This window comes from Stomoxys calcitrans, chromosome 4 (genome assembly GCF_963082655.1).
Source record: "Stomoxys calcitrans chromosome 4, idStoCalc2.1, whole genome shotgun sequence".
Taxonomy (NCBI): domain Eukaryota; kingdom Metazoa; phylum Arthropoda; class Insecta; order Diptera; family Muscidae; genus Stomoxys; species Stomoxys calcitrans.
The window spans coordinates 126,210,599-126,221,470 of NC_081555.1; positions in this window are offsets into that span (position 1 = coordinate 126,210,599).

The window sequence follows — 10,872 nt, forward strand, 5'->3', positions numbered from 1 at the left end:
TCGTCGCGAAATTTTATGTCGATCTAGCCATGTCCGTCCGTCTGTCCGTCCGTCCGTCCGTCTGTCTGTCGAAAGCACGCTAACTTCCGAAGGAGTAGAGCTAGCCGCTTGAAATTTTGCACAAATACTTCTTATTAGTGTAGGTCGGTTGGTATTGTAAATGGGCCATATCGGTCCATGTTTTGATATAGCTGCCATATAAACTGATCTTGGGTCTTGACTTCTTGAGCCTCTAGAGTGCGCAATTCTTATCCGATTTGAATGAAATTTTGCACGACGTATTTTGTTATGATATCCAACAATTGTGCCAAGTATTGTTCTAATCGGTCCATAACCTGATATAGCTGCCATATAAACCGATCTTGGGTTTTGACTTCTTGAGCCTCTAGAGTGCGCAATTATTATTCGATTTGAATGAAATTTTGCACGACGTGTTTTGGTATGATATCCAACAATTGTGCAAAGTATGGTATAAATCGGTCCATAACCTGATATAGCTGCCATAAAAACCGATCTTGGGTCTTGACTTCTTGAACCTCTAGAAGGCGCAAATCTTATCCGATTGGAATGAAATTTTGCACGACATATTTTGTTATGATATCCAACAATTTTGCCAAGTATGGTTCAAATCGGTTCATAATCTGGTATAGCTGTCATATAAACCGATCTTGGATCTTGACTTCTTGAGCCAAGTGATGGCGCAATTCTCATCCGATTTGGCTTAAATTTTGCATGAGGTGTTTTGTAATGACTTCCAATTACTGTGCTAAGTATGGCCTAAATCGATATAGAACCTGATATAGCTGCCATATAAACCGATCTGGGATCTTGACTTCTCGAACCTCTAGAGGGCGCAATTCTCATCTGATTTGGCTGAAATTTTGTACAAGGCCTTCTCTCATGACCTTCAATATACGTGTCTAGTATGGTCTGAATCGATCAATAGCTTGATACAGCTCCCATATAAACCTATCTCCCGATTTGGCTTCTTGAGCCCTTACAAGGCGCAATTTTTATCCAAATGAACTGAAATAATACACAATGACTTCTACAATGTCAATCAGCATTCAATTATGGTCCAAATCGGACTATAACTTGATATAGCTCCAATAGGATAAGAGTTCTTATTCAATTATTATTATTTGTCTAAAAAGAGATACCGCGCATAGAACTCGACAAATGCGATCAATGGTGGAGGGCCCGGCCGAACTTAGCACGCTCTTACTTGTTTCATTCCCTTATTTTATCTTTGGGGGTGCTGGTATGGCTTTTCAGATATTTCGCCCCAATATAGATATCAAATTGGTGCTCTACTCCCAAATTTCTTTCATTTGAGCCTTATATTGCTATGGTCGGTAAATATGTCCGGTACGGGGATGTTTTTGAGAAAAAGGTAGAGCCCCACGTATCAGATTCGTGCTCTAGTCTCAAATACCTTTCATTTGAGTCTAATATTGTCATTATTGGTTTAAATTAGCATTTGGCGGGCTTTGGAGATGGGGCGAACGCCCTAGACATCCCACTTTTAATAAGTATATCAAATTTCTGTTTTTGAGTCTTTATACAAAATTTTGCAAATTTTGCCCATGAACATTCCACTAAGGAACAGTGGCAAACTTCTCACATATCAGTGAGTGCAGTCCGATTCAAGTTTAAGTTCAATGATTAGGGGCCTCCTTTATAACCGAGTCCGAACGGCGTGCCGCAGTACGACACCTTTTTGGAGAGAAGTTTTACATGGCATAGTACCTCACAAATTTTGCCAGGATTAGGAGGGGAAAATCAACGCTGAAAATTTTTTTCTGATGCTCTCGCCAGGATTCGAACCCAGTCGGACAAGCGAACCTCTGCGCTATAAACAAACTAAATTTCGCATAAATCGCCCCATCCATCTCCGAGCTCTGGCGTTTTTGAAAATAGGGTAAGGAAAGGGTCCGCCAATTAAAATTTTGATATTAGATCTACTTCATTTTCTTGGTTTTGGTGGTGGATTGGAGTAGCCAAACCCTTGGCCATAAAACAGATATCACAGTTGAGCTCCTTTTGCCATATTCCACAAATGTGTCCAGTTTGAGGGGTGTCTGTAGGGTGGGGCGGCCACCCAAGCACTTAGCCCGAAAAAATATCAGCATCGTGCTCTATTGTTGAAATCCTTTTATTTGAACAGCAATAGTAATTGGTTTAGGGGGAGTTTATGGGGTGAGACTACCCTCAAACACTTGGCCTCAAAATTTGATATTAAATTGGCCTTCTTTTCAAATACCTATTATTTTAGGCGCTTTATGCCGTAGCAGGCAAACATGACGGTTTGAAGGGAGTTTAGCGGACGGACCCTGAAATAATATGAGCATCGTGCTAGAGCACGATTTTGTTTGAGCACCACAATGTCAAGCAATTTGAAGGTGGCGATCAAAAAAGTCAGGTCTACGGGTCTCGTTGAGATCCAAATTCTTATAACAGATAGCCGAACCGGCCCGCTCCGCTTCGCCTTCTTTAACTCTCTATTATCTTTTAAGGATGGGGACACTTCGCTCCTGAATGTGGATATGTAATTCGTGCCTATGTCCGCCTATGACGCTGAATGTCTGCGTTCGAATCCTGGCAAGAACATCGGACAAAATTTAAAGCGGTGGTTATCCCATAAAGAAGAAATACGAATTTTAAAAGCTGTAGCGTGATTACAACTGACGAACACAAGGACGGACAGACACACGGACATCGCTAACTCGTCTTAGAATGTTACGACGATATTTATACTTTGTAGGGTCGAAAATTGATATTTCGATGTGCTGCAAACGGAATGACTAAATGAATATACCCCTCTCCTATGGTTTTGGGAATAAAAATGTTCAGCGGTGGTTATCCCCTCCCAATGCAAAATTTGTGAGGCACTGTGCCATGTAAAAACTTCTTCCCAAAGAGTTGTTGCAGTGCGGCGCACGGTTCGGACTCGGCTATAAAAAGGAGCCACCTAACCATTGAGCATAAACTTGAATCGGACAGCATCTATTGATATGTGGAATGTTCATGGACAAATTTGCATTTCCCCCACTCCAATTCCTAATTTCCTTTCGCCAACGCAATGCATTGCATTCATAGGGGACATCCCCTGCATGTTGGTTGATAGAAAAAAAATGATACAAATTGGGTGTGTCATTAACATAACTAGGCGTATAGTTACAAATTCAGGTTTCAGGCTCGTACTCTACTCGGAAATACTTTTCGTTTCACTACAATAATGTGACGCTCAATATTTATGACTATTTGGATTTTATTTGAGAATTACACATACCCAGATTTTTATACCCACCACAGAAGGATGGGGCTATATTCATTTTGTCATTCCGTTTGCAACACATCGAAATATCCATCTCCGATTCTATAAAGTATATATATTTTTGATCAGCGTAAAAATCTAAGACGATTTAGCCATGTCCGTCCGTCTGTCTGTTGAAATCACGCTACAGTCTTTAAAAATAGAGATATTGAGCTGAAACTTTGCACTGATTTTTTTTTTGTCCATAAGCAGGATTAGTTCGAAGATGGGCTGTATTGGCCTATATCTTGATATAGCCCCCATAAAGGGCGCATTTATTGTCCGATTTCACCGAAATTTGGAACAGTGAGTTGCGTTAACTTCTTCGCCAACATTCTGCAATTTGGCTCAGATCGGTCTAGATTTGGATATAGCTGTCATATAGACTGATCTCTCGATTTAAGGTTTTGGGCCCATAAAAGGCGTTTTTATTGTCCGATTTCGTTGACATTTGGGACAGTGAGTTGTGTTAGGCCCTTCGTTAGCCCTTTTAAATTTGGCCCAGATCGGTTCAGATTTGGATGTAGCTGCCATATAAACCGATCTCTCGATTTAAGGTCTTGGCACCATAAAAGGCACATTTATAAGCCGATTTCGCTGAAATTTGACACAGTGACTTATGTTAGGCTTTTCGATATCTGTGTCGTATATGATTCAGATCGTTATATATTTGGATGCAAATTGCAAATTTAGCCCATGAACATTCCACTAAGGAACAGGGGCAAACTTCTCACACATCAATGAGTGTAGTCCGATTCAAGTTGAAGCTCAATGATAGGGGGCCTCATTTTTATAGCCGAGTCCGAACGGCGTGCCACAGTGCGACACCACTTAGGAGAGAAGTTTTACATGGCATAGTACCTCACAAATGTTGCCAGCATTAGGAGGAAAACCCCCGCTGAAAATTTTTTCTGATGGTCTCGCCAGAATTCGAACCCAGGCGTTCAGCGTCATTAGCGGACATGCTAACCTCTGCTACCAAAAAGACCAATATTTGGTTCTACAAAGTTGAACAATGAATTTTTCTTAATATCCATGTCAATATCCTTACTTAATATCCATGTCAACATCAATATCCATGTCGAATTTGGTCCAAATCGGACGATATTTCGATAAAGCTGCATTTTTCACCGGACTATGACGAAATTATGCACTTTTCACCGGACTATGACGGTGAAAAAAGGTGGTTTACATATATACTAGAGGTGGTGGGTATCCAAAGTTCGGCCCGGCCGAACTTAAAGCTTTTTTGTTGTTGTCTATTTTTAAAAGCAAGATTTCAAATACATTTAATCTAGTTTGAAGGTGTTTTTGGGCGAACAAGCGGCATATTCACACTATATTGCCAACTTAATGAGTTACTTCAATGGTCTATCTTCATACTGTTCCGGAGCTTGCTTATAATATTTCCAATGTGGCAACTTTGATTGCGAGAAAAATCCCCGAAACTGACTTATTTGAGAGGCGTTAGAACACGAATTCGGAAAAAGACGAAATCTGAAAGTAAACAACAAATGCAAACAGTTGCCGTAAGTGCGGCTCAAACCCCAACAACAACAATTATAACAAAGAGATCAAAAAGTCAGCCTTAACAAATTAAAGATAACAATGCCTTGTAGTGATTTGTTCGAGTCAATATTGTTGTTTTTTTTTCTTGGTTTTGTGTGCTTTGTTTCTTGTTATAGCTCTCAGTCTCTCTCCCCGAATAGAATAATGCCTTGATGTTGTTTTCTTGATATTATTAGCTGTATCTCACCCAATACAAAGTCTTGATGTTGTTGTCACTGATGTCATACATGTGATATAGATCATATTTTCTTCATGTTATATCTTCGCTGACCACATCAGCTGCTGTGGAGTGTGTTACTCGTAGCCTAGGCACAATATTTAAAACGTTTATAGTAAATAACGGATTATGTCTAATTATTGTGGAAAAATCCATTTGAGTTAAGTTACTTGTTTATATTTATTGAATTACTGATAAAATAAATTGAAATGGGTGGACAAGAGCACAAACTAAAATATGTGCCACTTGAGCAATATTTTTTTTAGAAATATTGAAATACCTTATTGAAACTTGATAGTTTTATACAATGCTTCTTTCTTAGCTGATCTCAATGATGATTGGGGACATATGTTTTATAACCAGCACCAAGTTAAGTTAAGTTATTGTTAAAAAGTTTTGTATAAATGACATACTATACTCGTATGTCATTCACTGACATACATGAGTAAACCTTCTTAATCCTTGCCTAAGAATACTTACTTGGTGGTGCTGTGACTTGAACCCAGCCCATCAACCCAAGTCAATATTGACATGGATTCAAAGATTTTTTGACAATTCTGTACTTAATACCCTAAAAAATTATTTGTATTGTAAAAAGTAAAAAGGCATTATGTTCGCCGGGCCGAACTTTGGATACCCACCACCTCGGGTATATATGTAAACTCCCTTGCGTCACAATCCGGTGAAAATTGGATAACTTATACATCCAAATCCAGCATTGACATTGAGTGGTCTAATCAATATAAGTTACTGTTGAATTTTGTATTTCAAATTTCCACAAAATCGGGTAACAAATAAAGCTTTTATGAGCTTACCCTTAATCGGGATATCGGTCTATATGACAGCTATATCTCAATACAGTACGCTCTTTACCATATTTGGGTTAGATGGCGGTTGGCCTAGATTAACTTACTGCTTCAAATTTCAGCGAAATCGGATAGAAAATAAAGCTTTTATGGGATTCATACTCTTTATCAGGAGATCGGTCTGTATGGCAGCTATATCTAAATATAGTCCGATCCATACCATATTTGGGACGAATGTTGGAAGGCCTAAAGCTACTCACTGTTTCAAATTTCAGCGGTTAAAAAATAAAGCTTTTATGGGCTTCAGACCCTTAATCGGGAGATCGGTCCTTATGGCAGCTATATCTAGATATAGTCCGTTCTGAACCATATTTGGGGCGTATGTCTGGAGACCTAAAACTACCCTCTGTTTTAAATTTCAGCGAAATCGGTTAAAAAATAAAGCTTTTATGGTCTTCAGACCCTTAATCGGGAGATCGGTCCTTATGGCAGCTATATCTAAATATAGTCCGATCTGAACCATATATAGGTCGGATTTTGGGAGGCTCAAAACTGCGTGCTGTTTCAAATTTCAGCGAAATCGGATAAAAAATAAAGCTTTTATTGCCTTCAGACCCTCTATCGTGAGATCGGTCTGTATGGCAACTATATCTAAATATAGTCCTATATAAACCATATTTGGGTCCTATGTTGGAAGGCCTAAAGCTACTCATTGTTTCAAATTTCAGCGAAATCGTTTCAAAATAAAGCTTTAATGGGCTTCAGAGCCTTAATCGTGAGATCGGCCCCTATTGCAGCTATATCTAAATATAGTCCGATCTGAACCATATTTGGGTCAGATGTCGGGAGGCCTTAAACTACTTTCCGTTTCAAATTTTAGCGAAATCGGATAAAAAATCGGATAAATGATCGGCATATCGGTCAGCTATATCCAAATATAGTCTGATCTGGACGGCATTTGGGTCAGATGTCGGGAGGATTTAAACTACTTTCCGTTTAGCGAAATCGGATGAAAAATAAAGCATTTATGGGCATTAGACCCTTTATCGGCAGATCGGTCTATATAGCACCTATATCTAAATATAGTCCGATCCAAACCACATTTGGGACGAATGTTGGAAGGCCTAAAGCTACTCACTGTTTCAAATTTCAGCGAAATCGGTTAAAAAATAAAGCTTTTATGTGCTTCAGGCCCTCAATCGGGAAATCGGTCTATATAGCAGCTATATCCAAATATGGTCTGATTTGGCCCGTTCAAGAACTTAACCAGCGTGCATCAAAAAGACGTATCTGTGCGAAATTTCAGCTCAATATCTCAATTTTTGAAAGCTGTAGAGTGATTGCAACAGACGGGCGGACAGACGGACAGAAACACGGACATCGTTAAATCGTCTTAGAATTTTAAGACGATCCGAAATATCTATACTTTGTAGGTTCGGAAATTGTTATTTCGATGTGTTGCAAACGGAATGACTAAATGAATATACCCCCGTTATCCAACGGTGGTGGGTATAAAAAAGGTTAAGACTTGCTTTACACACCTTGACACATATTATTCGGTCTGGCTCCATTGAGCTTTAAATTGTCTTTTTTTTTAATTTTTAAGGGATTTTATATTATTGTCATACAAATATAAGGTGTGAATAAGTGATTTACTCATTAATGATTTTATCTTGGGTATCGCAGCTTAATGTGTTTCCTTGATGAGCGTATTTATACATGCTGCTGCTTTTGGTATAGCATATGACTCGTTTAATGTTTGCCAACTTCATTGCAAACAAATTTAGAGATGTGATTAAGCACCAACGAAAGTGCTCGAAATAAGACGTTGCGGTATAAATTTACTTATATCAAAAATGGTATGGTCGTGTTATCACATAATTTGATACAATACTTTTTTAAAAATAAAATGCGTATTATGTATTATCCCGGCTTATTGTATTTGTTAAGTGTACATCTGCGGTTGTGACGCTAAACCACAAGTTCGACAAAAATTAACAAAACTTGCCCAAACCGATTTTTTTTTATGAAGGCTTTTGTAAATAATGCAAATAAAGCTACAACATTCATTCAAGCGCGATGGGGGTGTGGAATCTAAATAACTGAGCTGGTTCCAATGATTTAGACAAATTATGTTATGTTATGTTTTAGGCAAGATTGCGAAAGAGATTGTCTCTTTGAAAAAAATTTCATAACAAGTGCTGCTAGATTGAAAGTTAACTCGTTAACCTTATGATCGGACGGTCACGCAGTAATCAAAAATGGAAATGTATACATCATTTCTAGCTCTTATACCCACACCACTAATGTTGTAATTTAATACATGCGTTCGCAGTCCCCACAGAGAGAGGGTGATAAACTTTGTATGTCCATCTATAATATGTAGTCAAAGTACAGATCACAATTTCCATCCAATCGTCTTGAAATTAGGTACAGTTCTATTTATACCCACCACTTATCTAGATATTTCGTTTGTAATAGCTTGAAAGTAATCCATTTAAAATTTCGCATAGATAATAGATATAGCACCCATTTAAACCGAACCGCTTAAGGTTTGCAATATCTCGTCTAATTTTGGGGATATTCGGCTTTCAGTTTTTTCTTTGCATTTTTGACCAATACCTGCTTCAAATTTTGCAATTTACGAAGAAATTTGTGATTGGATTAAATTTTTCATTTTTATACTCACCACCATAGGATGAGGGTACACTAATCTTGTCATTCCGTTTGTAACACCCCGATATATTCGTCTGAGACCACATAAGGTATATACATTCCAGATCGTCTCAACGCTCTCTTCATCCGTCCATCTGTCGAAATCACGATAGAGGTCGAACGCGTCAAGTTAGTCATTTGAAATTTTGCGTAGATGCTTAATATTGATGTAGGTTGTTGGGGATTGCAAATGGGCCTTATCAGTGTAGATTCAGACATAGCTTCCATATAAACCGATCTCCCGATTTGAATTCTCAAACATCTGGAAGCCGCAATTTTTGTTCGATTTGGCTGAAATTTTGCACGTTGTGTTCTGTTATGATTTCCAACAATTGTGCTAAGTACGGTCTAAATTGGTCTATAACCTGATATAGCTCCCACATAAACCGATCTCCCGAATTGAATTCTTGAACCCTTACAAGCCGCAATTCTTGTCCGATTTGATGAAATTGAGCGTGTAGTGTTTTGTAATGTCTTTCAACAAATGTGCCAAGTACGGTCCGAATCGGCCAATAATCTGATAGAGATCCCATATAAACCGATCTCCCGATTAAACTTCTGGAGCCCTTGCAAGTCGCAATTTTTTTCGATTTGGCTGGAATTGAGCATGTAGTGTTTTGCTACGACTTTCAACAGCTGTGCCAAGCATGGTCTGAATCGGTCTATAACCTGATATAGCTCCCACATGAACCTTCTTGAGTCTTTACAAGTCGCAATTTTTGTCCGAGTTGGAGTTGAAATTTTGTATGCGGTGTTCTGTTACGACTTCAAATAACTGTGCCAAATATGGTCCAAATCAGTATATATCCTGATATTGCTCCCATGTAAAGCGGTCTCTCGATTATCCTAATTCGGTTCCTAGAAGCTTTAATTTTTGCTGCTTTGACAGAAGTTTGGTATGGAGAATAAAATTATGCCCTTTAACTAAATTTATTTTGTATAAATGTATAAATTTTTAGTAGAATCCATGGGTTCCCAACATTCGGCTCGGCCAAACATAGCACCCTTTTTCTTGTTTGTATAACTTTTTAGCTGAATAATCAGATCGTAAATTGCAAAATTCGAAGCTCGGTCAAAATTGCAAAGAAAAAAATATTAAAAGTTGAATTTCCCCGAAATAAGATGAGATATTGTAGAAATCAAGAGGACTTTTTTGTACTGATTTATGAGCACTACTCAAGATTTGGCATCCCCAACAAGTTTTCGAAATACCGGCTTAACCAAATTTAAGGGCCTGCCAAAATGCGCCCGAACAACTTAGGGCCTGACACAATTTCGCTACACCCCAGCTCTAACCATTAAAAATTTCAAAGAGATATCCCTACCTGAAAATGAGCCATTTGCAAAAGTTGGGGGCTTAGACCGCGCATGTGGCAGTGCGGCTTTGCCTGAGCCGCTTTTAAAAAAAAATTACTGCACCACTATTACTGATAGAACCGTTTGGAACTACGATATCCCTGGTAAAAGAAGTTACATAGACTTCCACATGGATGGTTCCAAATTAAGCGAGCAGGTGGGATTTGGAGTGCACTCTAATGGTCTAGAACTGGTCATATCGAAAAGGTTACCTGACCACTGCAGTGTGTATCAAGCGGAGATCCTCACAAATAAAGAAGTGGTGAAATGACTGAGATATAATGTCATTACGACAATTTGCATTAATGTCTTCTCAGACAGCCATGCCACCATTAAATCCCTGAAGAACGTATTTCTAACTGTGTGTGTCCCGCACTAGCAGTCTGAAGGAGTTCCACTTTAGGTTCTCATTTCTTTAAGAACCTATCTGATTTTGCGGATGTGAACGTTTGCAAGTTGTTTTGCTTTTTAAAGCGATCTGGATGGTTCAATGGTAGGAACAAGAAGGCATCTTCCTTCTTCTGTTACTATGGTATCACAATTGACGAAAACGTCTAAGTGAACCTTATGCCAGACTGCCACTTAATCATCTGCACACATGGCCACTTTTACACCTTTTTCTTTCAGAGACAAACATATGTTGTTAATGGTCATATTCCAAAATTGAGGAGACAGTACACATCCTTGAGGTGTCCCTCTGCTGACCCTTCTTTTTAGATCTACAGATCCCAAGCCTGCCGTAATGCAGCTTATAGTAAGTAAGTTATTAACAAACATTCTTACGGTAGTGTTGATTGCAGAAAACTCCTTCATGATTGACGTCCTATTGAAAACACCTTCAATGTCAAGAAATGCTACCATTGTACATTCCTTGACAGTAAGAGAACCCTCTT